Source organism: Anabrus simplex, chromosome 2 (assembly GCF_040414725.1).
Source record: "Anabrus simplex isolate iqAnaSimp1 chromosome 2, ASM4041472v1, whole genome shotgun sequence".
Lineage (NCBI taxonomy): Eukaryota > Metazoa > Arthropoda > Insecta > Orthoptera > Tettigoniidae > Anabrus > Anabrus simplex.
Window position 1 is genome coordinate 1,223,442,879 of NC_090266.1, and position 27,806 is coordinate 1,223,470,684.

The 27,806-nt window shown below is 39.7% G+C and overlaps 1 protein-coding gene across 2 annotated transcripts in view; it reads right to left on the bottom strand.

Moving 5' to 3' along the window:
- The window catches only part of LOC136864820 (protein C-mannosyl-transferase DPY19L1), a 573,453-nt gene that overhangs the window by 139,626 nt on the left and 406,021 nt on the right, over positions 1 to 27,806 (bottom strand). The window lies entirely within an intron of this gene.

Genomic DNA, 27,806 nt, shown 5'->3' on the forward strand with positions numbered 1-27,806 from the left:
GCCAAGGATGAGTAAACAATTTTGACGCTCAGTTTGGAGGATAGGAAAATTCTCTAGTATCACTATCTATAATGAACAGGGTGCAGGTGGTGATCTTCAGGGACATTAATCGCTACTTGTGGTAGTCCATCGTGAGCCTATGAGTGGTCACTACCATTATCACATTTATCTTGAAGTCATATAAACATTACTTCGAATAACTCGACTTACATTTGTGTTCACATGTATGCGAGTGCCCCTTGAACCCAGTACTTTCAACTACCAGATCATGCCTATGTAACAGCAGTATTCTTGAGTGGAAGGACAGCGTGGGGTTTTCAACGGCTTGGAGGTAGCAGTTTCCAGTACATAATGGAGTCAGCGCAGAGCCAGATGGACCCAGTATCTTCCACTAGCGAGATGGCGGTCATTGATAACTAAATCTATATGGGTATCGCCAGATGACAGCAGGTTACACACCGAAACGATAAGTACATTACAATGATATCTTAGCAAGAAAATCCATCAAAGGTCGCATTAATATGATAACCTAACTTTGTGGATAGTTTCAACAGCATGCATTTTGATTTCATGTATAGTGTGTAGATAGTGAGATATGCAAGTCTCAAAGGGGATAGTCTCATTGCCTTTATTGTCATTGTCTTCTGGGCGATTATTGGTTAATCACAAAATTCATCTCCGGGAATCTGCATGAATTAGTGTTTAATGCCCTATATGTGGTTATGTGTATTTAGTGAAGCATTTTTGATGGGGTGAATTTAAATAGTTCGGCTGACTTTCAAAATATTTCCATTTAAATCAGCTGGTATGATCTTCCTAAGTTCGATTATTAATTGTCCAGGTGCTTCACAAATTAAATTTTGCATGGTTATAGAAACCCTCCTTTAGTTTAAGGATGCTGATAAGTGAAGAAAGAAAATGATGACTCAAGGGGTGAACAAATGAACTAGAAAGATACGCAAGTGTGTGAAGTATTATACTTTAATACCCTGTTGGTAAGGATCATCTTAATGTATTCCAGAAGGTATTTGAATAGTGTGGATATTAGGTACATGTGTTTGAAACTGAGGGCGATAAAGAGAGTATGTGAAAGATTTTCAGGACATGAGAAATAATAATAATAATAATAATAATAATAATAATAATAATAATAATATAAGTCAGTAGTGCCGTGCCCAGTCAGCTTTCGTGGGGGTCTGGCACCGAATTGAGTAAGCGCTAGACATAACTCCTCGGAAGACACTGGGGTGGGGGGGGGTCTCAACCCCGACATGGCGCGTCTCATATGGCTGATAGAGGATGTTCCTGTAGATCTGCAGGACAGGTGTGAATAAGGCCAAGCCAAATAAGCACCTGCGGATCAACTGAGGCAAAAAGGACTGCAGTCAACGGTCTCGACGGCGGAAGAGGATATTTCCCAACGGCTGAGAGAGTGGAAGAACTGGCTCTTCGGCTTACAACCGAAGTTCTAGCCACGGACTCCTAATTAATCGTAAATGATAATTTATTACAAGTCATTAATCACATTTCTGGTCCGTATTGACAATAGTGATTACATACAATTTACAAAATATACATTTAATGTTAACCTAGTCAATACTTACAATACCACATTTTGTGGTTAAATATTTATAAATGATAGAAAGGTTGTGAACATGTTTCGCCCTTCTTAATGGGCATCATCAGCACAATGGATAACCTTAAAACAAATAATTACAACTAAGTACATTTACAATTATTGGTCATATAAAATTGGAATGAGATGGTGTGATGTTAAAAGTTATTTTCAATATCATAATTATAAAGTTTGACGCGAATGTTACAAACACAAGTTAAAACTATTGTAGTATATTTTTACAATGTTGTCTAAAAAATATACACTGGCATTCATCTGGAATTGAAATGGAACCTCTTCTTTTAATTTTTGATGAAAATCAATGTTATTGGTGTTCACCACCAAGCAGATTTGAAGAAAAAAGATATGTAAAAAAACATATGTTCTTATTGTAGAAATTAGGTCAGGAATGAACAATTGGTGTTATTTCTTGAGTTAAATTGGTTAAAACACTTTCAGGTGAGAATACGTTGAAGTGGAATATACGTTGAAAATTTATCCGATGTACAAGTTGGAATGGTTAACGCTATAACAGTAGTCTTCCAGATTGTTGTGTAAATCTCAATGGTTAGAACAGCAAAGAAATATAAAAACGTATTTAACGTGTATGTATAAATAATGTATGATTGTACAGTGTTATGGGTTATGTAAAAATGGATACTTACTCGAATGCTGTCGAGTGTCTATCTTGTTCTGTTATTAGCATTAGTCTGACTGGCGCTCCTGCTACGCATACTGTATGGGTATGGCGGAGGGAGGGGAGCGGGTTGAGGGAGAATAGAATTGGGTGGAGTAATATGCATTGGTATTGGTACGGGAAGGGGATTATTTGGAGGGGGAATTGTAGGTTTAGTATTCGGGTGGATAAGTGGAGTTGTTGGATTAACAACTTTTAATGTATGCAGAATTTTCTTTTGATTTGGAATAACTGTTTTCAATAACTTAGGTATTAATGTGTATAAAGAACTCTTAATCTCCGTGTCATCATTAAGGTTGCGATCTTTATTAAATGTTTTGTCCGGATAAATATAAATATTTGCCGGCCCCGTGGTGTAGGGGTAGCGTGCCTGCCTCTTACCCGGAGGCCCCGGGTTCGATTCCCGGCCAGGTCAGGGATTTTTACCTAGACCTGAGGGCTGGTTCGAGGTCCACTCAGCCTACGTGATTAGAATTGAGGAGCTGTCTAACGGTGAGATAGCGGCCCCGGTCTAGAAAGCCAAGAATAACGGCCGAGAGGATCCGTCGTGCTGACCACACGGCACCTCGTAATCTGCAGGCCTTCGGGCTGAGCAGCGGTCGCTTGGTAGGCCAAGGCCCTTCAAGGGCTGTAGTGCCATGGGGTTTGGTTTGGTTTTAAATATAAATATTTTCTAATTCATTTAGTAGTTTTCCCTTGTTAGTATTCCTTATTATTGTCAGATCTTTTTCTATTGAGGTAAAATGGTGGCCTGCTTCCTTCATGTGTGTAATCATAGCGGAATATTTCTTATGTTTGTCGGCATTGAAATGTTCCATATATCTTGTAATAAAACTTCGTCCAGTCTGGCCAACGTATGAATAACCACACTGCAAACATGTCAACCTGTATACCCCTGAACCTGAATATTTGCTGTTATTATTATTATTATTATTATTATTTATTTTATTATAATTGAAAAATACGTTCTGTGTAGTATTGGTTGTTCTGTAAGCTACGTTTATATTATACTTGTTGAAGGTATTAGTAATTTGGTGGATAGTTGGGCTATTATATGTGAAAACAGCATGTTTATTTCTGTTAGTCCTATCTGGTTTGAGGTTAGTGGATAGCTTGTTTTTGATCTTATATATCAGACGGTTTAACATTTCAATCTTATATACATTGGTTACTGCAAGATTTCTTATATAATTTAATTCAGTTCTCAAATTTATGGGAGATAAGGGGATTCTTAAGGCTCGATATAATATCAGGCTGTAAAAAGATGCCTGTTTATGTGATCCAGGATGTAATGAAGAATTATTTATTGTAATTGACGAGTGTGTAGGTTTTCTGTAAATTTGATATTCAAAGGAGTTGTTAGATCGGGTAACTTTTATATCCAAGAAATTTAAAGGGCCTCCATCTTCATCTTCTTTTGTAAAATTTACGTTGGGGTTGATCTTGTTTAATTTATCTAATATTTCATTACTGCTGGTGACATTCTTGTCAATTATGACAAATGTGTCATCCACAAACCTTAACCATAAACTAATTCCGTTTATGTTGGTTTTAATTTTTGTGTGCTCAATCGTATCATATAGATATCGGCTAGGATACCCGAAATAGGGTCTCCCATCGCCAAGCCATTCTGTTTGTAAATTCTACCATTAAACGTGAAATAGTTATTATCTAATGTAAATTTTAATATAGTCATAAATTCTTCGATCTCCATTTTGCTAAGGTTACTGTATTTACTGATATTGTTGTATATAATATCAATAGTATCTTTAATCGGAACATTTGAAAACATGTTAACTACTTCGAAAGAGCACATTATATGATGGGATTGTAACTTGAATTCGTTAAGGGTCTCGCAAAAATCAATTGAATTCTTTAATGGTTGCTTGTTATTAAATGTATAGTGTCTTTTGAGAAAGCTATGAATGTATTTAGAAATTTTGTAGGTTGGGCTGTTACGACAGTTAATAATGGGACGTATTGAGATATCTTTCTTATGTATTTTGGGGAGGGCTCTAGCTTTAGGGAGGCTGGGATTCATGTTTGTGAGACTTTTTTGTTCCTGGCCATTAAAAAGAAATGTTGATTTTTTAGCAATGATTTTACGTTTCGTTGTATTCTTGCTATCGGGTCTTTGTTTACTATTGTGTAGTTGTTATCATTAAGAAAATCTTCTGTTTTTTTGGATATATGCATGTCTATCTAATAGAACTACTGAGCCTCCTTTATCAGCTTTGGTTACAATGATGTTGTTATTATCTATTTTTGTCTTCATGTTACGTATTAATGTATGTTGTTCAGGGTCAAAATTAGTGTTCAGGTTTTCTGCTAACCTTGGGAGGTTTCTCTTTATATCAGTTCTTAAAGTGTTTTGTACATCACAAGGTAATTTGGAAATGTTACTTTCTATTTCGGCTATGGTATTTATAATATCGACTTCTTTATTTTTGTTAGGCCAATTATGTTTGGGACCTTTGTATAAGAGTTCTATCTCTTCATTCGAAAATTGTGTATTTGTCAAATATGTTACTATAGGTGTGACGGAATGCAATGGATTTGTCTTCTGTTTGTATTTAGCCTAGAATGTTGTTTTTAGTTGCAAAAGTGTTTTGTCGAGTGTTGTCTGTTTCTTGTCCATTAGCTGCATTAGTTTGTTGTTTACATACTGCTGGAATGACTTCCATTCTAATGGGACTAATTCTTGGGATACTATTAAATGCGTTTTATACAGTTGGAAGTTCAAATGGGCTTTCTTCTGGTATCTTATTTTAATTTCATTCCTCAACCAAATGTCATTTACTCTGTTTTGTACCTTGTGTGCGGTTGTACTGTTCAAATTCTTCCTTTGTGTCGATCTTAAAAATTTTGGGATCAATTTCAATTTCAGGCAGTTTTTTAGAAAAGCTATGTCTGTTGTATGTCCGGCGCTCCCTTTCTCGCTCCTCCAGCCAGCTGTACGCGCGCCTGTGTATCATTCTGCTAGCTTCAACGCGCAGCCCTCAGTGCGCGTGCCTGACCATCGAGTGTACTATAAATAGGAGCTCCCTGCCTGCTCACTCGCCCACTTGCCCGGTGTCCAGCTCCAGAATACACCCTACGTCGAGCACGGAGGCTACTCCTCTTGAAAATGTGCTTCGACCAGGTGGACTGAATTTCTGGCAGTACGAGGTTTCACCTCTGGTCACCGCTCCCTTACCTGTTTCCACTGCCTATGTACCGTAATTCTTTTACAAGCCATTTTCATTCTCTAATTCACGCAAGCTCCCTTAGTTTCGCTAGGTGGAATTTCTTCAATCAATTGAACTTGCTTTTTAGGAATTCAGGCACTTCAACAAACAAGGACTCTCAAAGACATTTATGTTAGTGTGCCAGATAGTTTTCGACTATCAACGTGTCAATTCACCAAGACTATCTTTTCAAGATAGAAGTGTATATAAAGACTGTAAACCTGTACATATTGTATAAAGACAGACTTTTCTCAAGATTCAATATTCCTTTTTGCTTCAAAATAAATTTCAGTTATTTGTGTAAATATCATAAAGTGAAGCAATAAAAGTTGTGTTTTGTAAACTTCAACCTTGGTTACAACACAACTCTATGGCGACGAGGTAAAAACGCACCAACCTACAATTCTTCGACCACAGTTGCCAACTCTATAGTGACGAGGTAAAAAAGCAACAAACTACACGTCATCGGTCCCAATCGCCAACTCTATAGCCGAGGTAAACACGACACTACAATTCAACAGGCCCAGTTGTCAACTCTACGGCGACGTGCTAAACAACAACGACACTCCAACCAGTTCTGACACACAGCTTACCTTACTCTTTCTTGCACGCATCTCGCAATGGCTACTGCGGAACAACTCGCTACGGTCTTCCAAGCCTTACAGCAGCAACAACAACAGTTTATGCAACAACAACAGGCAGCATTACTTCAGGCTATTCAAGCTATTTCTGTCTCTACACAGCCATCAGCTATTCCTCCGTTCTCTGCTTTTGACCCGGCTAAGGAAGAATGGTCAGTTTATTTAGCCCGTTTACAACAGCATTTCATCTGCCATTCTGTCACAGATGATCAACGCCGCCGCGCACTATTTCTTAGTTCGGTTGGCAATGCTACGTGTGAATTACTACGTAAATTAAGTCCGGAAGAACACTTATCTGAGGTACCCTTCACGCAGCTCTTGGCCCGTCTCACGGAACACTATGCCAAAGCTCCTCACATAGTGGCTGCTCGCTATAAATTTTTTCAGAGCAGAAAGCAACCCCATCAGACACATACTGAATGGATAACTGAATTGCGTGGTCTAGCTAAACCCTGCCAGTTCATCTGCTCCAAGGACGGTTGTGGTTCATCCTACACTGATTCTCTCATTCGGGACATGATAATTTTACATACTCCTGAAGACAAAATACGTTTTGACGCTGTCAAGCAGAGTAACCCTTCTTTAGAAGACGTCCAGCGTATTGCTACGGTTTATGAGATTACTACCAAGACTGCCGCAGCCATAGCTTCTCCACACGAAGTTGCACAAGTCTCGCCTCAGGCCCGCAAGTCCTCTGCTACAGTGAACCGTACGGATAAGGCGCTCTCAACCAAGCATTCTCGCCAGGTTCCCTCTCGTAATGCTCCACGGAAGCCCACTTCTAAAAGCACCTCGAAACTCCTGCCTTCCTGCCGAGGTTGTTTCAAGCATCATGAACGTCGTGACTGTCGTTTTTTCAAAGCTACTTGTGAACGATGTAATAAACTTGGACACATTAAGACTGTCTGTCAAAGTTCGCTCCGCCCTGCTAAGCCTACTGCAGCACGCCGGAAGCATATACAGCCCCGCCAAGACATGGAAGTTGATCAGATCAATCTTATTCTTCCCACAAAGGATTCTCACAAAATCATCATTCCTCTCTCATTCTCTGATCGATCTGTCGATTTTCAATTAGATACTGGATCACCTGTCTCTATTATTAACCTGACTACCTACCACGACTTAGGTTCACCTTCATGCTCTCCAGCTGACATCCAGCTCGTGACATTTAACAAGAAGAAAATTGACATCAAAGGTCAAATCAAGCTTCAGGCTAGTTATAAAGGAATTCAGAAGGACATTCCTCTTCTCGTAGTTAACAACTACACTGCATCAAACATTATGGGCATGGATCTATTTAACTTATTTGGTTTCCAGATACATGACAACATTAACGTCGTATCTACATTGCATCCTACTTCTGACGTTACCGCTCTCCTAGCGCAGTTTCCTGAAGTCTTCGACTCTCAGCTCGGAACAGCAAAAGACTATACAGCTCACATACAGCTGAAATCCGGAGCTAAGCCTCGCTTCCTCAAAGCACGTCCAGTACCCCTAGCACTTCAAGACCAGGTCACGAAAGAATTAGAAAGATGGATACAAACTGGAATTGTTGTACCAGTTACTTCTAGTCAATGGGCTACTCCACTCGTGATAATCAAGAAACCTGATGGTAATGTTCGACTTTGTGGCGATTTTCGATCTACAGTCAACGCACAACTCGACACAGATATCTTTCCTATTCCACGTCCAGAAGACTTATTCCGTCGTCTCTCTGGTGGACAATTCTTCTCTCGAGTTGATCTTAAAGAAGCATATCTCCAGCTACTTTTAGACGAAGAATCTAAGCAATTTCTCACACTCAACACTCCTCTCGGACTGCTCCAGCTCCAGCGGCTCCCATTCGGTGTTTCATCCTCAGCGGCTATTTTTCAGCGCTATTTGGCTCAACTCACCGCCTCCATTCCCGGTTGTGCTAACTACCTGGATGATATTATTGTTACTGGAAAAGATCATCAGGAACATCTCACCAATCTACGCCTCCTTCTCCAGAAATTGAAAGACAATGGCCTACGAGCGAATCTCGCTAAATGTACCTTCTTTCAGCCTCAAGTTCACTACCTAGGACATATACTTGATAAGAATGGAATTCGTCCTAGTACACAGAATGTCTCAGCGATAGTAAACATGCCAGCACCTCAGAACCTCAAGCAGCTTCAGTCCTTCATAGGCAAAGCGAACTATTATAATAAGTTCATTCCACGCTTCGCTACAGTGGCAGCTCCATTAAACGCTCTACGTAAAAAAGGTGTTAAGTTTCAGTGGACTCCGCAATGCCAACAGGCATGGAAAACAATCAACAACGCCTTAATTCAAGCTATACAACTCACTCATTTTCAGCCCGACAAGATCATCACGCTAGCTACTGACGCTTCAGACTACGGTGTCGGTGCCGTTCTCTCCCAGAAGGATCGTCATGGACAAGAACGCCCCATCGCCTTCGCTTCGAAAACACTTAATGACCATCAACGTCGATACTCACAGATAGAGAAAGAAGCTTTAGCCATCATCTTTGGTATTCGCCGTTTCAATGAATATCTCTATGGCAACCATTTCCTGATCATTACCGATCATAAGCCTCTCGTACACTTATTCCATCCTGGTAATAAGATCCCAGAGAATTCCCTCAGAAAGCTTCAAAGATGGTCCATGTTCCTTTCTGATTATTCCTATCAGATTGTATATCGAGCCACATCCCAGCATTGTAATGCTGATGCCCTCTCCCGCTTACCCGTTGGTCCTGATACTGCCTTCGATTCTCAAGAATCTGAATGTCTTCAGTTGGACATAGAACTTGAAGATACTGTATCCAGTTTTCCTATTGATGCTACCTGCATAGCTAAAGCTACGGATAAGGACAGTACACTTGCTACTGTACGTACTTACATCCGCAACGGTTGGCCTCTTCAGAGCACACTTCCTGCCCACCTGGCACCTTATCATCGTATGCAGCATCGTCTCACGACTCGTGCCGGAGTTGTATTACTAGAAGCAGGCACCATCTTCCGAGTGGTTATCCCACTTAGCCTACAGAAACAAGTTCTCGAATTATTACACCAAAGCCATTGGGGTATCTCCAGAACAAAGCAACTCGCCCGTCAACTCTGCTACTGGCCCGGTATTGATGCCGCCATCGAAAAGCTAATACGTCATTGTGAGCAATGTCAAATGAATCAGAACGCCCCGTCTTCTGATCTTGCTTCATGGCCTCCTGCTACTACTCCATGGGAACGAGTTCACATCGATTTCGCAGGTCCTTTCCTCAATTCCATGTGGTTAATAGTCATCGATTCACTGTCAAACTTTCCATATGTCGTGGATATGCATTCGACTACTACAACCGAAGCTACCATTCGTGCTCTTCAGAAAATCTTTACTACAGAAGGTTTACCGCAAGTACTCATTTCGGACAACGGACCTCAATTTACAGCTACTGCTTTTCAGAACTTTTGTACACATAATGGCATTCGTCATATCCTAGCACCACCTTTTCACCCTCAATCTAATGGTGAAGCTGAACGCTTCGTACAAACATTTAAAAGAAGTATGAAGAAAGCTGTCTCTTCAGGCTTAACTAAAGACCAAGCCTTGCTCCAACTCTTAAACAACTACAGAACTCTACCAGGCGCTGATAATATCACTCCTGCACAGAAGCTCCATGGACGACCTCACAGAACTTTACTTTCTCTGTTACAGCCTCTCCCGGCCCAGCATAAGACCTCACCAACGAAGTTCTCCCTCAACGACAAGGTCTACACCAGGACATTCAAATCCAACCCACTATGGATACCTGGAGTCATCTGCAGATCTTTGGGTCATCGTCTATACGAGATACAGACTACGGAGAAACGTATCTGCCGCCATCAAGATCAGATACGTCTGCGCTACCGCCCCTGTCCAGCTATTGATGCTATTGCTAAACCAGATAAATCTATTGCTGAACGAGCTTTAGATCATTTAATAACAATGGGTTCCTTTCAGGACGAGACAGCGCCACTCCGCCCAGTTCCAGCTCCGGACAATACAACAGAGAAATCAGCAGCTCCGCCCCAGCATCGCAGTCGCCGCCAGCGCCGCCGCCGTTTCACGCCGTACCGGCGTATTTAGGAGGGGAGGGTGTTGTATGTCCGGCGCTCCCTTTCTCGCTCCTCCAGCCAGCTGTACGCGCGCCTGTGTATCATTCTGCTAGCTTCGACGCGCAGCCCTCAGTGCGCGTGCCTGACCATCGAGTGTACTATAAATAGGAGCTCCCTGCCTGCTCACTCGCCCACTTGCCCGGTGTCCAGCTCCAGAATACACCCTACGTCGAGCACGGAGGCTACTCCTCTTGAAAATGTGCTTCGACCAGGTGGACTGAATTTCTGGCAGTACGAGGTTTCACCTCTGGTCACCGCTCCCTTACCTGTTTCCACTGCCTATGTACCGTAATTCTTTTACAAGCCATTTTCATTCCCTAATTCACGCAAGCTCCCTTAGTTTCGCTAGGTGGAATTTCTTCAATCAATTGAACTTGCTTTTTAGGAATTCAGGCACTTCAACAAACAAGGACTCTCAAAGACATTTATGTTAGTGTGCCAGATAGTTTTCGACTATCAACGTGTCAATTCACCAAGACTATCTTTTCAAGATAGAAGTGTATATAAAGACTGTAAACCTGTACATATTGTATAAAGACAGACTTTTCTCAAGATTCAATATTCCTTTTTGCTTCAAAATAAATTTCAGTTATTTGTGTAAATATCATAAAGTGAAGCAATAAAAGTTGTGTTTTGTAAACTTCAACCTTGGTTACAACAATGTCCTTACTCAGCTTACATATGTATGTATGTAATGATAATTTAGCCAGAAGACACGAAGAGGCACCTCTCGATCTTAACCATCGAGTTGTAACCTTGTGATCATACCAGTATGATCACCCCCTGCATGTATCTTCAACTTGCAACATTGGCATGATGGATAACACGTTATCACAGCAACTACCCCAGGCTCTGGACACACCTAGTCCGGTTTCTCCCGATCATCGGATTCTGGGGGATCGGGAGCATCATGCAGAGAAGAGTCGGAGCTTCTCAAAATCTCTTTGTCCCAAGAAAAAGACCTTATGTACAATTAATGTCAACACCCTACTGAAAACAGGCAAGCTTAAACAGCTAATGGACACCCTGGATAAGTTCGATATTCAAATCATAGCACTTCAGGAAATGCGTTACCAGGATGAAAACCATTTTGACTCTGAAGAGTACAGGAAATTTAAGGGTAATCCTGCCATAAGAATCCATGGGAACTTAACACAACTTGGAACAGATTTTGCAGTACGAAAAACTATCATCAGTTCTGTACTTGACTTTACATCTGAAAGAATCTCAGTACTTACTGTGAAATCTGGCAATAAAGCTTACTCCTTGCTCAATGCCCATGCTCCCACAAACACTGACTATAAGAAAAACCCAGAGAAAGTGGAAGCCTTCTGGGAACTCTTAGAAGAAATCACTAGCAAGATTCCAAAGCATCAAGTGAAAATCTTAGTAGGTGATTTTAACGCACAGGTTGGCAGGAGAGGAAACACAAATGGATTGTGGGTCATCGCTCAGCACATTGGAGAACGAATAAGAACGGAGAACGTCTTATAGACTTCTGTAAAACCTTTGTCTTAAAACTCATGTCTACGCATTTTGCAAGACCCCCACATACGAAGAAAATGTGGAAATCACCAAACCCATTATTGGGCGAATTCCAGATCAATCACGTCGCAATCTCCAGAAAGAATATGTTTGAGGTCCAAAATGTTAGAGTACGGAAGGGAGTTGTCGACTCGGACCACTACCTAACACAAATCAAAGTGAGATTCCAACCCAACAGATGCAGACCTAAACATAAAAGATCTCTAAGAGTTGATCCAGAATGTCTTCGACAGAACGCCACGACCTTTCTACAAGACATACGAGAGCAGGACCCCAAGGACTGGCCAGACCTTCGTAAAACACTTCAGACATCAGCCATGAAATTAGGACAGCCTCCAAGGAAACGCAAACATAGGTGGTGGAACACGACCTGTGATAAAGCCACTGATGAACAGACGAAAGCATGGAATCAGTGGAATGGACATCAAACAACTAAGAGATGCGAGACCTTCTTAAAAGTTCAGAAAATCTCCTCAAAAATAATCCGCAGGGAGAAACGAGCCTAACAAAAATCGACTCATAGAAATCGAACAAGATTTCCTTAGAAACAACTCCAGGAATTTCTACAAGACCTTCCGTGAGAATTTATCCAGCTATCAACCACCATCTTTATGTTTCCGTCAAGCAAATGGAACATTGTAAACGAACACCAAAGAGAACTGCACCATTCTAGCTGACTACTTCAGAGACCTCCTCAATTGTGATCCTCCAAAGGAAAGACTAAACTTTGAAAAGCCCATGCCCAACCCCGATTCACAACCACCGACAATACAGGAAACAGCAGAGATCATACGATCGCTTAAAAATAATAAAGCTCTTGAAGAGGATGGCATCACTGCGGGGATGTGTAAACTTGGAGATGATCGTATAAGCAAAATTCATGCAATCCAAGTAGAAATATGGGAAACGAAAATGATTCCACAGGACTGGAAGTGTGCATTAATACACCCATTGCACAAGAAAGGTGACAAGGCAGATCCAAACAACTATAGAGGCATATCTCTACTGCCAATCGCAGAGAAAATTATTTCCAAAGCTCTCTTGAACCAGTTTGAAAAACAGACAGATCACCTGATTGGCGAGTACCAAGCGGGTTTCAGGAAAGGTCGATCATGTGCAGAACAAATATGGAACTTGAAGACGATATTAAGGATTCGCCAAAGTGCCAGCACGATCGTCACCTTTGTGGATTTTAAGAAGGCGTATGACTCTGTGGACAGATAGACAGTATTTGATACTCTAGAAAAACTCAGAGTGGACAAGAAGACCAGAGCACTTATCCAGCAGACCCTCACAAATACGACCTCTAAAGTGAAATTCCTTGGAGAAATCTCTGAGCCTTTTGAAATATGTTCGGGCGTTCGTCAAGGTGACGGCATCTCCCCTATTCTCTTTAACTTAGTTCTAGACAAAGTTATTAGAGAGTGGAAAAAGGATATCAAGGGTGTGAACATCGGAAATTTGGGAAACAAGGTCAATGTGAAATGTTTAGCATTTGCTGATGATCTCGCAATCATTACTAAGACCAAGGATGAAACAAGGTATGCCATACAGAGACTACACAATATAGCATCAAAGGCAGGCCTCCAGATATCCTACGAGAAAACCAAGTACATGGAAAATCTACGTCAAAATAGCAAAAGAACTCCGCTAGAGATGGAAAATGGCACAATTTCACAGGTGCCCTCCTTCAAATACCTTGGAGAAATTATACTACCATCAGGATTAGACAGTAGTGCCAATGTAGAAAGAAACACCAAACTACATAAGGCATACAGACTGACGTGGAATTACTATAACAAAAGAGTCGTATCGCGTAATGCAAAATTACGACACTACAAGACAGTTGTTTTGCCTGAAGCTTTATATGCCTCAGAAACCATATGCTTAGGTGGTCACTCTAAAATGACACAAATTGAAAAGCAGGAGCGGAAAATTCTCAGGAAAATTTATGGTCCTATCAGAGAAAATGGAATGTGGATTAAGAGGAGGACAGCGGACCTCTACTCCTTCACCGACAGGTTTACTGATGTTACATACTATCCACTTCATATCCGTATCGACTATAAGATCCAATTAATTGAAGGAACAAGAATCCACCTGATCGATACTTTCACTTTTATTTAGCCTTAGGCTATTTCAATAGACATTAATGTCTATTCTTGTTCCTTCAATTAATTGGAGGTTTACTGATGGAAAATTCTAAATTCCCATGGAGGGAATTAGATATTTTTCACCAATAGAGCGTGTCAAAAACATATCAGATGTAAGGCTTTTCAGGCATTTGCTCTATTAACCAGCGTTTCATCTTAGGTCTGACACTAGACTCTTCAGAGTGGGATGTGTCAGACCCTAGCCACTGACGCTGGGTGTATGCAGGTGAACTTATCAGAAGCCTATTTAAGAGGTACAGTCTGATAACTGCAAATGGGAAATAAATCTCCACAATGGAATTATTGCTCGCCTAGCAATTCCGAATGGAAAATTCTAAATTCACCTGCATACACCCAGCGTCAGTGGGTAGGGTCTGACACATCCCACTCTGAAAAGTCTAGTGTCAGACCTAAGACGAAACGCTGGTTAATAGAGCAAACGCCTGATAAGCCTTACATCTGATAGGTTTACTCATGCCGTACGGAAAAGACGCCTTAATTTCTATGGCCATATCTACAGAATGAACAGCGACAGACTAACTAAAAGATTATTCAAAGTAATCAACTCAAAGAAGGTCAAAATAAAATGGCTAGAAGAAACTAAGGCGGACCTCCAAGAAATAAATATCACAGACGACATCATGGAAAATCGTGGAGCTTTTAGAACAAAAGTAGCCAATCATAAATTTGGGGAGAAACCCAAAAAGACAACTGGCAGGAAGTGGTCGACAGAACGCAAGATGCAACACAGTGCATTCATGAAGAGATTTTGGGAGGATAAGAAGGCACAAACCATCAAACCAACCAGCAAGTTCAAACGCGCTCTATGAATGGGCATAACGAAGAAAGAAAGAAGAATAAGCCAGTAGTGTAATTTGCAGAGGCATTGGAATAAAGTGAATTATATGTGAATAATTTACATGCCCAGAATATGGCCGGAAACACGTGATAGATGAATTAATAATTAATTCTTTATTCCAGACGGAATTGCGAACAACCTCTGAGCTTTTTGGCCAAGGTGAGTTCCCTAGGCGAGTGAAATATAGCCTCAGAGTGGAGGTTCTTGACCTGCAGAGATATTTTTGCCCATTTTAACGCCTGGTACTTAAAATATTCACTTGCACAGTAATTTGTCTTAACCATCGGAAGGCTCTGTGTTTAATGAGCTGGTAGTTGATGCATTCTCTCCAATTAGAGTATTAAAAATAAAGCCGTAGTTAGGGAATTTTTGCTAGCAACTTGAGACAGGAAGGCGTGGTTCGATACTCGACTGGTATCGAAGTTCTTGGGTCAATAGCAGGAGACCCTACAGATTCTGGAGAGCAATGGAGTGTATTTATCGTCTTGTTTACAGGGAAAATGCTCCGCCATATTACCGTATGTATTTTATTTTTTGTGCCTTGTGTAATTAATTGTGTGGTGATTCATTTTGGAGTTATAGGCCCACCAGCATTGTAATGTCCACACTGTAAATATTAGTAATAAGCTTCTCACCCTGGAGAGACAAGTGTATTTTGGTAGCGTAGTAATGTGATATTGCAGGAACCATTAGTAATAGGCGATGGCGGGATTTTCATGACTAGGTAATGTGCTTATTAAATACTATCAAAATCACAAATATAAAAACCACTAGAGATGTAATTTATGTTGTTCTCCACAATAATAAGTGGATGGTATTTCTGCCATAGGTCATTGACCCGTGTTATAAGATGGATATCCACATTATATCATTATCAATTGAAAGGGAAAAGTCCCTAATATTTGGCAGTGAATTTGTAATATATGCAGTGTTGAGAATTCCAGCTTGGAAATGTCAGAATGCAATTCTAAAGTGAATAACAAATTCATAAAGACATGGTGATAAATTAAGTGTAGCATATCTTAAAAATTGCCATCTCATATGTGTACAGAATTTTCACCAATGAACTCTCAGTGAATAAAACTGTAAAAATCAGTTCCTATTATTTCTTAGATTAATATATTCCTCTTGCTATTGTGTCCTACTTTCAAAATATTTATATTACATGCCCACTTTATTTCGCCAGACAGTACCATGACCCATTTGCTCTCGAGTGTAGCCGCTGCTTTGAATAAAAGTAGGGAGGATGAAACTTTGATGCCCAGGTTTGTTTCTCCAAAGTTCTTCATCCATAAGATTTCCATCCATGACATATTTGTGAGGTAGGATTTTGATACTTAGTACTCTGTTGATGCCCGGGACAGGTACAATATCCTCCAGTGCTTGTAAAGGTGGTTGACGGTGGTGCAGACATTACATCCAAAATGTGTTCACTTGGTGACATATCTGATGACCTTGCACTCCAAGGAGAGATATCGACATCATATACAGCCTGTTGAGTGCTGGAAGCTGGCGATATTCAACTCTAGTACAATGCAGTGAAAAGGCAAACGTATCTGGCTCGTAACATGCACATTTCTCTCTGCAGAATGGCATTTAAAACGCTCTGCATGAATGGCAGGAAATGAGGCCACAGAACCTCATTGACGTATCACTGTGCTATCACCATCACAAGTCACTGGGAATTGTAACCGATAAAGGACCCGAAACCATAGCACCTGGTGTATGGGACATACGGCATTGGTTGTTGCATAGTCTCCACAGCAACAAATGCTGATGTAACCATCATCTCTATTATGATTGAAAAAAACTGGACCCATTGGAGAAAACAATCTATTGCCAAACTTTCATCCAACTGCAATGTTCACTGCACCATTGAAGACATGCTGCACTATGAACAGGGATCAAAAGGAAACACTGCAGAAAGCGCCATCATTCATACGGTAACTAATGGTTCTTGTTGATATCAGCAAATGCGGCGCAGGCATGAACAGACATTCTGCTTGATGAGACAATGGACAAAATGGGATGCTGTTGTGTTTAGAATGCTGAATGAATCCTATGATCGTGAAATCTTGGTGGCAGGCACACATTTTCTGAAGTGCCATTTTAGACTCATTTCAACATTATGCTATTGATTAGGAACAAGTGAAATCTGTCCGCTACATGAAGAAGTGTGAGGAGGGACCAAAAATTAGACACTGAACATTTGGTCCATATTCAGTGATGGGCACACAAGTTAAATCTAGTTTCCAATGTGTAGATACAAAAGATGTTAGAGTTGAATGGAATTCTTAGCATGGCAAAGAATTCATTTTTTTATACTCAAAAGAGGAAACACCTATATGCTGCATTCCTTGAGGAGCAAAGATGTAAAACATATTCACTGTTTCCTTTGCCTGTGATAACTACGAGAATTCATATTTTGAAAGTGTAGTTTATAAAACTAACTAATGTATGGACATTGTTGCTTTTTGCATGATCGAAGAGATGAGAGATATAGAGAACGCTCACTCTGTCGCTTCCACTTTCTCTCAAGCCCAACTGCTGCATTGCAAAGTTGTGTTCATCAAAGATCACAAAGAGCATCTGGTTCATTTGGAGGGTATAAAAACCACAGGAAAACTAAAAACAGCCTTGGCAACCTTTCAAAATGGTGTATAGAGAAAAATCTTGAGACAGTACTGGGTGGACCAGCAAAAAATATTGTTGTAGAAGGAGTTACTCTTATATTAAGGATTTAGCCATAATTCATTCTCATTTTGACCGATATACAGGTTAACATCCTATAGTTGAACTATATTAATTCATAACACTTATTTCTGACAGAGACAATATTTGAGACCACAAAACAGGAATTAAAACAAGATTAGCTTACCTCACATTCAATTGGCAGTAGAGTACTGTACACTGTTATTTACTATGTTAACTCATTTTTGTTCTGTTTGATCAAACCTGTTTTTCATACTAGCAAAGAACTACAATATTCACTGTTGTTGTTAGCACTGGATGAAACTACTGCAAACATCAGAAATGGTAGTTTCCATATTCTTTACAGACAGCGAAGAACACAAAGATATTATTGCACCGAGAGTCACCAAATGATTCTCCGGAACACAACCAAAACTCCACAGAACATTTGTGAGTGCTTTATATGACACAATAGCTCTTCAAATGACAGAATCATGTTTTCCTGACATTTTCATGCTTCCCATTATAGGGCGGGAACCATGTCAGCGTGATCTGAAAAAGCAATCGTAATAGATTTTTCATTATCAAGAATATTGTTAAATTAAGGTGAATTTTATAAATTAATGGAATTAATGCTGGAACCAAACTACATGATCATTATAGAGGTGCTTAACGTTGAATCGCAATTATTGTACAGAGATTTCAACGTTCCTTGGAAACACAACTAATAAGCACGGGGAGGGGTTCTTGTTTGAGTTCCCCCTCGCTGGCCTCTCGTGGCTAACGCCCGTGCTGCTTCACTTACACGCGAAACATGCTTTCTTATATAAGTGGGACGTGGAGGCACAGCTCGAGGTCAGTTAGTCGCGGGAGGTTCCCTCTAGCAGCTCGATTCAGACTGAAGTTACAAGTAACTATTCTCATTTTGGTTCCGTATTGAAGTTGACGTATGTCTCAAATATTATTACAATATTATAAGTCCACCTGTCCACCTGTATTGTATTGAACAGGTGGACTTATAATATTGTAATATGGTAATAATATTTGAGACATACATCAGACTGAAGTCCCGCTGGAACGCAGCACTTCCCGCGGCAAGTGAGACGGTCGAGTAAAGTTGCTCTTGCTACACCCTGCGTAAATAGAAAGTTAAGTTACAGAAAGTGCTGATCTGTGTGAATTAAGTTATATTTTTAAGTGCCTTCTTCCTTAAAAAGTAAACACCATGTCTAAGAAGATACCGGCTTTCGAAGATTCCATGAAAGACTTTCAAGCTCGCCTAGACTCAGCAGTCAGTGCCGCTAACCCACCGAACGCACACCAAGTGCTTGGCGGCGAGTTCCAGGCATTCAAGAAACAGGCCAGCGAAGACATCTCTAAGCTTAAGGGGGAGTTGAAGACGACGTGTTGGACGAGTACAGTCACGGGAACTGTCTTTTATTGCATGGTATCCCGGAACAGCCGTATGAGGATGTCTACATTAAAATGCTAGAGACACTAAAAAAATAAACTCTCAGTACAACTTTCAATTCTAGATGTGGATCGCTGCCACAGGCTGGGCCGCCGTAACCGAACGTCTGCTGAGGTTGTCTCACATGGAAATCAACCGAGCTTTGAAGGGCAGTGGACTCATGCTAACTGAGTCCCTCACAAGTGTGAGAAAAAATATCAGGCAAGTGATTTATGGGGAATGCAGAAATGCCGGACTCAAGACGCATTTGTGCTTTATGGGAAGATGGAAGTAAAATTTAAATATGCACGATGGCTCAATTAAAAAATATTACAGGGAGTAGGTTGAACATGTGAACTTAGTGAAAGAAATTATGTGTTTACTAATTAGAGAGAGAGAGAGAGAGAGAGAGAGAGAGAGAGAGAGAGAGAGAGAGAGAGTGTGTGTGTGTGTGTGTGTGCCCGCGCGCTTGTGAAAGTCAGTGGATCTACTCACCAGGTTGCTCGGGGTAAGCTCATTTTACTTCTTGCTTAATTTTATTTTCTACTGCTTAGTTTCAAATGTTTGTTGACCAGTACAAACGGTAATAACATTGACCTGCATTCTGCTCCACAGCCCTCACCCACGCTTTCTCTTTTGTCCCTACCACTTTCAACAGAACTTGTGTTGCAAGAGCAGCTCAGTAGCCACCCGCGGTCGTTACACTGTTGCTACCAAAATGGTCAGTCATTATTAGCTCATATGGAAGAGGTAGAGGCTATTTTTGAAGTGAACAACATACATATTATTGGAATCGGTGAAAGCTGGATGCGTACAGACATGCCGTCATCGGCAGCTAACCTTGACGGATACTCAATATTACGCCATGACCGCATTGACAAAATAGGTGTTGGGCTTCTAATTTATTACAGAAATGACCTGAAATGTAAGATAATTTCCACTTCTGACCCAAGACTTACACTGCGACCAGAATTTATGTTTGTAGAATTGGACTGCCATAAAAAAGATATTAATAGGGATTGTATACAAGCCACCTAAAATAAGACAGCCTGATGATTTTGATGAGGCATTAGCAAATCTTATCTCGGCATATGATGACATTATAATCATGGACAACTTTAACACTGACCTTTTAAAGCAGACTAGTGAAGCGAATAACCTATTGAATTTATTTCTCGCCACAAACATTGTCACCGGTGGTGAGTTGATAGTCGGCGGAATCATTTTTGACTTGACAAAAGAAACTAAGGAACTAACATTTTTTGAAGAATTCGACTAAAATATTTGTTGTTGTAAAAAATGATGTAAAATTTGTGTGTTTTATTTCTGATGAAGTTGTATTTTTAAGTATTTTTAGGACTCACTGAAGAGACAATTATTTACTTAATCATTGACATAGATATTGGAGATCTCCAGTAATATGTTTGTTTGTAACCCATTTTTTGTATCACCCTGTAGTGCCATGTGGAGGCTTCGATCACAAAATCGCTGAGTTTCGCAATCGAAACCTCTAGAATGAATTTCCCACATTCCCATATATGGTGCTGTAATTCTATTGGTGAAAATAACACTAATTTGTATTGGTGAAACTTCGGATCGAAACATAGGTAGCTTCCCTGATTGGCTGTTTGAGTATTTCCCAATTTCCGGCCTTTTGGCTCCTTAGCAAGAGCAAGGCTCTGTTCAGCGTCTTTGGTTTTCGTATGTCGTAACGATCGGACTCACCTTGTAAGGTGGTCCGCTCACCGGCTCCAGCCATCCCGGGGTAAGCATGCTTTCTATTCTCAAGTGTTAACTTAAAATGTAAATTCATTCGTTCGGAGTTTGCCTTAGACCCTGGTTTTCACCGCTTTTGATTTGTAATGCCGTAGTTCGTCAACTAGGCATACCCTTTATTTTGGAGGCAATTCCTTTTATTAACTTTTGTGAATATGTAAACTTTAATTTTTTTTCTTCCAAGTTGCCTCCAGTAATTCCGTATCAATTTAGTGCACACCTGTTGAACTTTGCGTCCCTCACTGATGTGTATTAGGAGAGGACTGCTTCTCTATAGGCCCCTGCGCTAAATTTAATTTCCGTTGTTTCCTTCCCTTGTAACATTCTTCAACTTGCCTTATATGATGTTTGTAATTAGGTCATTGTCCCCTTTAAATTTTCATTGTAAATTTCAACATCGAAATCATGCTCACTTATTTAAATGTTATTGTAATTTTGTGTAAATATTCACTTTCCTGAAGAATCTCTGATAGGAACCTCGTGGTTCGATTTGATTTTTTAAAAATTAATGATGTTATTTAACCTTGTGCACTTCATACCTAGGTTCAATTCTATATGTTGAATAAATTAGACAAAGGGTTAATGTTCTCACGTTTCTTTCCCTACAACGTCACGTAAGATTTCGTCCTCTGTAGGGTTTTCCGGCCTGCTTCCCATACTTCCTTCTCTAGTTGTCATGTTGGTTATCCTACGAAGCCACGTGTTTGTAAAAAGTAATATGTTTTCCTGGTTTAGCATCGGCTGATGTTCTTTAAGGTTTGTTATTTAACATTATCAAATAATTACGTGTTTTATATGTATCTTGTATTATGTGCTCTCTTCTGTTAAAAGGGGGGTACATCTGGTAGCAGAGCGTGGTTGTAGAAGAAACAGATGCGAAAGCAGTAACCCTTGTCTAACCTAAAATAACCTGGTATCATCTCCTAACGTAATTTCTTGTTAACATGTCTCGTGTGGTCCCTGTTCCGTCCCATTTGAGGAAGGAGGAATGAGTTTATGAACTTCGTATTCGTAAATTGGATTCGATAGGAAAGGTTAGGGATGACGCGAGCTTGTTAAAGCAATCTCTTAACGAAACAATAGCTGTACCCAACCTATCAACAGACAAAGTGTGTGCATCTTTGACCCTTGTTAAAGGTAAATTTACTGAATTCGAAGCTATTCTTTTGTCCTTTTGTTCCTCTAAACCGTCTGATGCTCAGTTAACACGTGTGAAAACCCAAGTCCAGCATTACGTGGATAGGATTCGCGACCCGTTAACTCTTAATTTATCTATAAATGAACGACAGGAATGTGAGTTGTTGTTATCAAAATTTTCTGGCAATTTCGATAAAATTGTAGACTTGATAGAAGGCAATGAGTCGTCTAGCTCCAGTTCTGTAGTTGATGTGTCTGTTCCACCTGAAACTTGTAAGAGTGAAAATATCTCGGTATCTACTGCTTCACAATTTAGTAATGTGGTAACTTGTAATAATGTTCCCCTGCAATCTTCTGTTATATTTACAAATGCTTCTCCGCCTGTGAATAATGCCTGTGATGGTTCCTTTACACAAGTTGGTACGTCTACCGTTCCTACGGGAAATGTTAATTCTACTGTGTCCTTATCTCAGCCTTCGGTTGCGACCCAAGTTGTTTCTCTTCCTGTTGTGCAAAGATATCCTTATGTCCAAGTGTCACCTGTAGCAAATACTTCGGTGGTGTCACAAATGTGCGAAAATTTTTCGCAGATGCGAATATCTGTGCCAGTTTTGATGCAATCTAGCTGTAGTCCTAACTTCGCTCTTAGTACACCCACCCTTTCCCAGGGATGTTCAAGTCAAGATTTCTATACAACTGTGATGCCTTCCATTAATCAATCCAGTCCTGTTCAGGTACCTACTACGCCTGCTGTTTCTCAAATGTTTGCTAATTTTCCTCATCCATTAACCGCTCTATTTAAGGGCGTATCTAAGTTCACCGCTAATTCAATCGAAGAGATTCTTACATTTCTGCGTTTCTTGGTTGAATTTAAAGATCAGTGTATTGTATATGCTTTAAGTAATGATAATTTCTTCCAAGTGTTATTTCCTCATGTATCTGGAGCTCTTTCTGAACATATCATAAGAGCTATTTCTGAAAAGTGGACAGTTGACCAATTTCACGCGCATGTAATGTAAGATCACAACTTAAACATACACTAGGGAAGCTGACCCACACTAACGTTTTTGTAGTGAACGTGCCCCACAGGCATGATTAGAGTAGAGACTCGTGTGTGAACACTGAAGTGGACAAGGTCAATACAGATATTGTTAAAATTTGCAAACATATTTGGAATACTCAGGTTATCGAATGCAGCAGTTTTGAGAGATACTGTTATACAAAACATGGCCTCCATCTAAACAATTCAGGTAAACGAAAGATAGCAAATATTGTTCTAGATTTTATTAATCTTAAGATATGTACTGTAAAACAGGCAACTCCCTTGAGTTATAATACTGACCAAGAAAACTAGTAGAAAGAGCCAGCTGTACCTCAGTCAACTAAAAAAAGAAACTCAGGATAGTAAGGAGTTTCAAGTTACCCAATTGCAACAGTCAAGTTTTAGGGAGGAAGGGGGTCTGAGATTGCTCTGGGTAAACTGTCAAAGTGTAGTAAATAAACAATTAAAATTCGGTACATTGATGGAATCTTACGAGACTGATGTGGTGATAGGAGTGGAATCGTGGTTGAAAGAAGGGGTGGGTAATAGAGAAGTATTTCCAGAAGGGTACACAGTCTATCGTAGAGACCGAGGAGATAAAAAGGGAGGGGGCGTGTTTATTCTGGTGAAGGAAACTTACTGTTCACATGAATGGTTTACCGATGAAAGGGATGAAATATTAGGGATAAAATTAGTTTGTGATAATATGAAGGAGGTGGGAATTATAGGAACATACAGGCCTGGAAAAGAGGAAAGAGACATGGAAATCTTTGAGAAAATAATAGATTATACTTGTAAAAACAATAATAATGATATGGTAATAATTGGGGGAGATCTAAATTTGCCTGAAGTTGAATGGAATGGAGCTGCAAGTGAAGCCCATGAACAGAAACTGGCAAATAAGTTAATTTGGGAGGGAGGATTTACACAAGTAGTACAAGAACCGACTCATCTCAATAACTTACTAGAAGTATTCTTGGTTAAGCAATGGGAAATTGTTGTTAAAAATGGGGTAGTTGAAGGAATAGGAGACCGTAAGGCTGTAATAATGGATGTAAGACTTGTACCAAAAAGGCTTAATAAGAGGGTTACACAAGACAAGAAATTGTACAGAAAAACTAAAGTTGATGAATTTGGGATTTACCTCAAATCACAATTCAGTTGTTGGATAAGTGAAGGGAGTAACGTGGATACACTTTGGGCTAAATTTAAAGGAATCATTTGGGAAGGAGAGAAGAGATTTGTACCTGTTAAGAAGGGTAAAATGACCTCAGACCCTGTTTATTATACAAGGGAAATAAGAAAATTAAAAAGAAAATGTAGAATAGTAAACAGGAAAATCAAAAAGGGTAGGGAGAGTAGAGAAACTAGAAAACAGCTAATAAGGAAACTGAATAGAGTGAAAAAGGAAGAAAAAGAGAATTATATGAATGGCATACTTCAAGAGGGTAATGACCACAAAGAGAAATGGAAAAAGCTGTATTCATATATCAGGAATCAAAAAGGAAAAGGAATCCAAATTCCTAAAATGGTGGGAGAAGGGGGTGAACACTATTTAACAGATACTGAGAAAGCAAACCTATTTAGTAGGGAATTTAGAGATTCAGTAGATGATTGTCAAGAATTGGAAACCGAAACAGAAGATAGAGAGGGAGAGAGAAAGAGGGAAACAAGAAGCATCTCATTCACAAACGAAGATATTTTCAGAGAAATCCAACTGCATCAGCAAGGAAAAGCAGCAGGAAGTGATCAAATTACTGGGGAGGTATTAAAGACAATGGGGTGGTACATAGTGCCTTATTTAAAATATCTCTTTGACTATGTCATAAATAATAGTGTAATACCAAAGGAATGGAAGGAATCTATAATAATACCAATTTATAAAGGAAAGGGTGATAAAAGGAAACCAGAGAACTACAGACCAATCAGCCTGACCAGTATAGTTTGTAAAATACTGGAGTGTTTAATATCGAAGTACATCAGAGGGATATGTGATGATAAAAATTGGTTCATGAGGAGCCAGTATGGATTTAGAAAGAAATTTTCTTGTGAGGCACAACTGGTGGGATTTCAGCAGGACATATCAGATCAGTTGGATTCAGGAGGTCAGTTAGATTGCATAGCCATAGATCTTTCCAAAGCCTTTGATAAGAGTGGAACATGGAATATTATTAAAGAAATTGGAGGGAATAGGACTGGACGTAAGGGTTACACGTTGGATAAAAACATTTCTAAATTCAAGGGTTCAGAAAGTCAAAGTAGGAAATAATGTATCTCATTAAGAGAAAGTTTGGAAGGGAATTGCACAGGGTAGTATAATCGGTCCGTAACTTTTCTTAATATACGCAAATGATTTAGGGAACAATATAACATCAAAAATAAGATTGTATGCAGATGACATAATTGTTTATAGGGAAATAAACAACATTGAGGATTGTTCAGAATTACAAAGGGACCTTGAAAGTATCCAACAATGGGTTGAAGAAAATAATATGAAGGTTAATGGAGGCAAATCAACTGTTACAACTTTTACAAACAGGAGCTTTAAAACTGAATTTGAATATACTTTAGATGAGGTAGTTATCCCAAAAGATGGCAAGTGCAAATACTTAGGTGTGAGATTTGAAAGTAATTTGCACTGGAAGGGTCATATTGATGACATTGTTGGGAAAGCATACAGATCGTTACATGTCATAATGAGGCTACTTAAAGGATGCAACAAAGAATTAAAAGAAAAAAGTTACTTGAGTATGGTTCGTCCATTATTGGAATATGCAAACAGTGTTTGGGATCCCCACCAAGAATACCTAATAAAAGAAATAGATAGTGTGCAGAGGGAAGCAGCAAGATTTGTAACAGGGGATTTCAGGAGAAAGAGTAGTGTATCAGAAATGTTAAAGGAACTTGGGTGGGAAACTTTAAGTAAGAGAAGGGAGAAAACTAGACTTATAGGATTATATAGAGCCTATACAGGAGAAGAAGCATGGGGAGATATCCGTGAGAGGCTTCAGTTGGAAAATAATTATATCGGCAGGACTGACCACAAATATAAAATTAGAAGGAATTTTAGCAGAAGCGATTGGGGTAACTTTTCATTCATTGGGAAGGGTGTGAAGGAGTGGAACAGTTTACCAGGGGTAGTGTTTGATCCTTTTCCAAAATCTGTACAGATATTCAAGAAGAGAATAAACAGCAACAGAGAAAATAAATGAAGTGTTAGAGGGCATTCGACCAGTGCAGGTTATTGTAAATAAAATAAAAAAATGTGTGTGAATAAATTAATTCCATCCCCTGGTCTAAGGAGTTGGACAGCCAAAGTAGGGGACTGCCTGTAGGGCTGAAGTACAGTGGGGACTTCGAGGGCCCTGGGACTGCTACGGTAGCTGTGAAGGCCCTTCAGGAACTCTGAAAAGTGGTGGCAAAAGGGGCTCTGGTTAAGACGCAGCAGGTCGTTATGCTACTTAGGATCCAGAACGGGTTAAAAAAAAAAGTAAATAAATAAATGCAATGTAAATATTAATCTTATACAAGTTGTATAGTATCATTTGAAGTAATTCCACATACTGTATATCAGTTGACTATATTTGTAAGTAGTACAGGAGATATTATAAGTAGAATTTTGTAAACAATATAAATTTATTAAGGATGAGCTGTGTGTTTAATAGAAAACATTGTTAGCGTAAATTGTATAATATTGTATTATAGGAAAATTTTCTTCTCTTGTTAATTTAATATTTAGTGCTTGACAATAATGTATTTTAGTGTACCATTAGCCACCGAGGTAGACACCTTATTTGCAAATAAAGAGATTTTGATTTGATTTTGATGTGCTTGAGTTTTTTATTCCTTTCCATGCATTGTCTTCCTTGGTGCAAAAGCACTATTTTCGTGTACAGCGTTTGAATGAAACATTGTCTGAATACATTCAGGACATTAAGTTCAATGCCAGGATTTTTACGCTCAACTATTCTGAGTCTCAGATGGTTGCTAGCATTATCGAAGGTCTTGCACCAAATTATCGGTCGTATCTTGCTCTGTCACCACGACCTGCTATGTTTGCTCAGTTGGAAGCTATCACTGTTTCTGCTGAAGGCATTAGGTATGCCGACCAGTTACGCGTTGCGTTAGCCCCTCCTCCTATGAGCATGTTTTCTCAAGTCACTAGTACCATTCCTACTTCTTCCAAACCACGTAATTCGCGTGCATGCTATAGTTGTGGTTCCCCTGATCATTTCCAGCGGAATTGTCCTAAGATTGAGGCCTTAGGTAATTCAAAACCTTCCATGAGTGGTAAGCTTCAAAATTTCCAAAGGAATTGTCCTAAGATTGAGCCCTTAGGCAATTCAAATCCTAATGTGAGTAGAGTTTCTTCCTCCACTAATTCTTGTAGTTACTGTGGGTCAAATAGACACTTTTCTAGACAGTATCCTCTCAACTCTTTCGGTTCTGGGCATTCTGGTAATGGCAATGCCAGATGACTAGCCGCCAATTCTTGTGCCAAACCTTATAGTGTACCTTCTTGTTTCGTCTGTTATGGCTGTCAGTTAGATGATGATGCACCCGATCCTGTAATTAATGATAAGCCTCAGTCTGACCCTACTATCAATTTTCCACAATCTTGTGGTATTTCTGCTATTCCTCCGTGTAAATTACCTTGCATATGCCTAGAAGTGAACAATGAACCTGTTTGTGCTTTAGTTGATTCTGGAAGTAGCCTCACCTTGATGAGCAAAAATTTGTATAATTCTGTAAAATCTGTTTGTAAGTTCCCTTCTTTAAAACCTGTGTCTTTAACCTGCCATACGGCTAACTCTAATTCACTGAATGTAATTGGAAG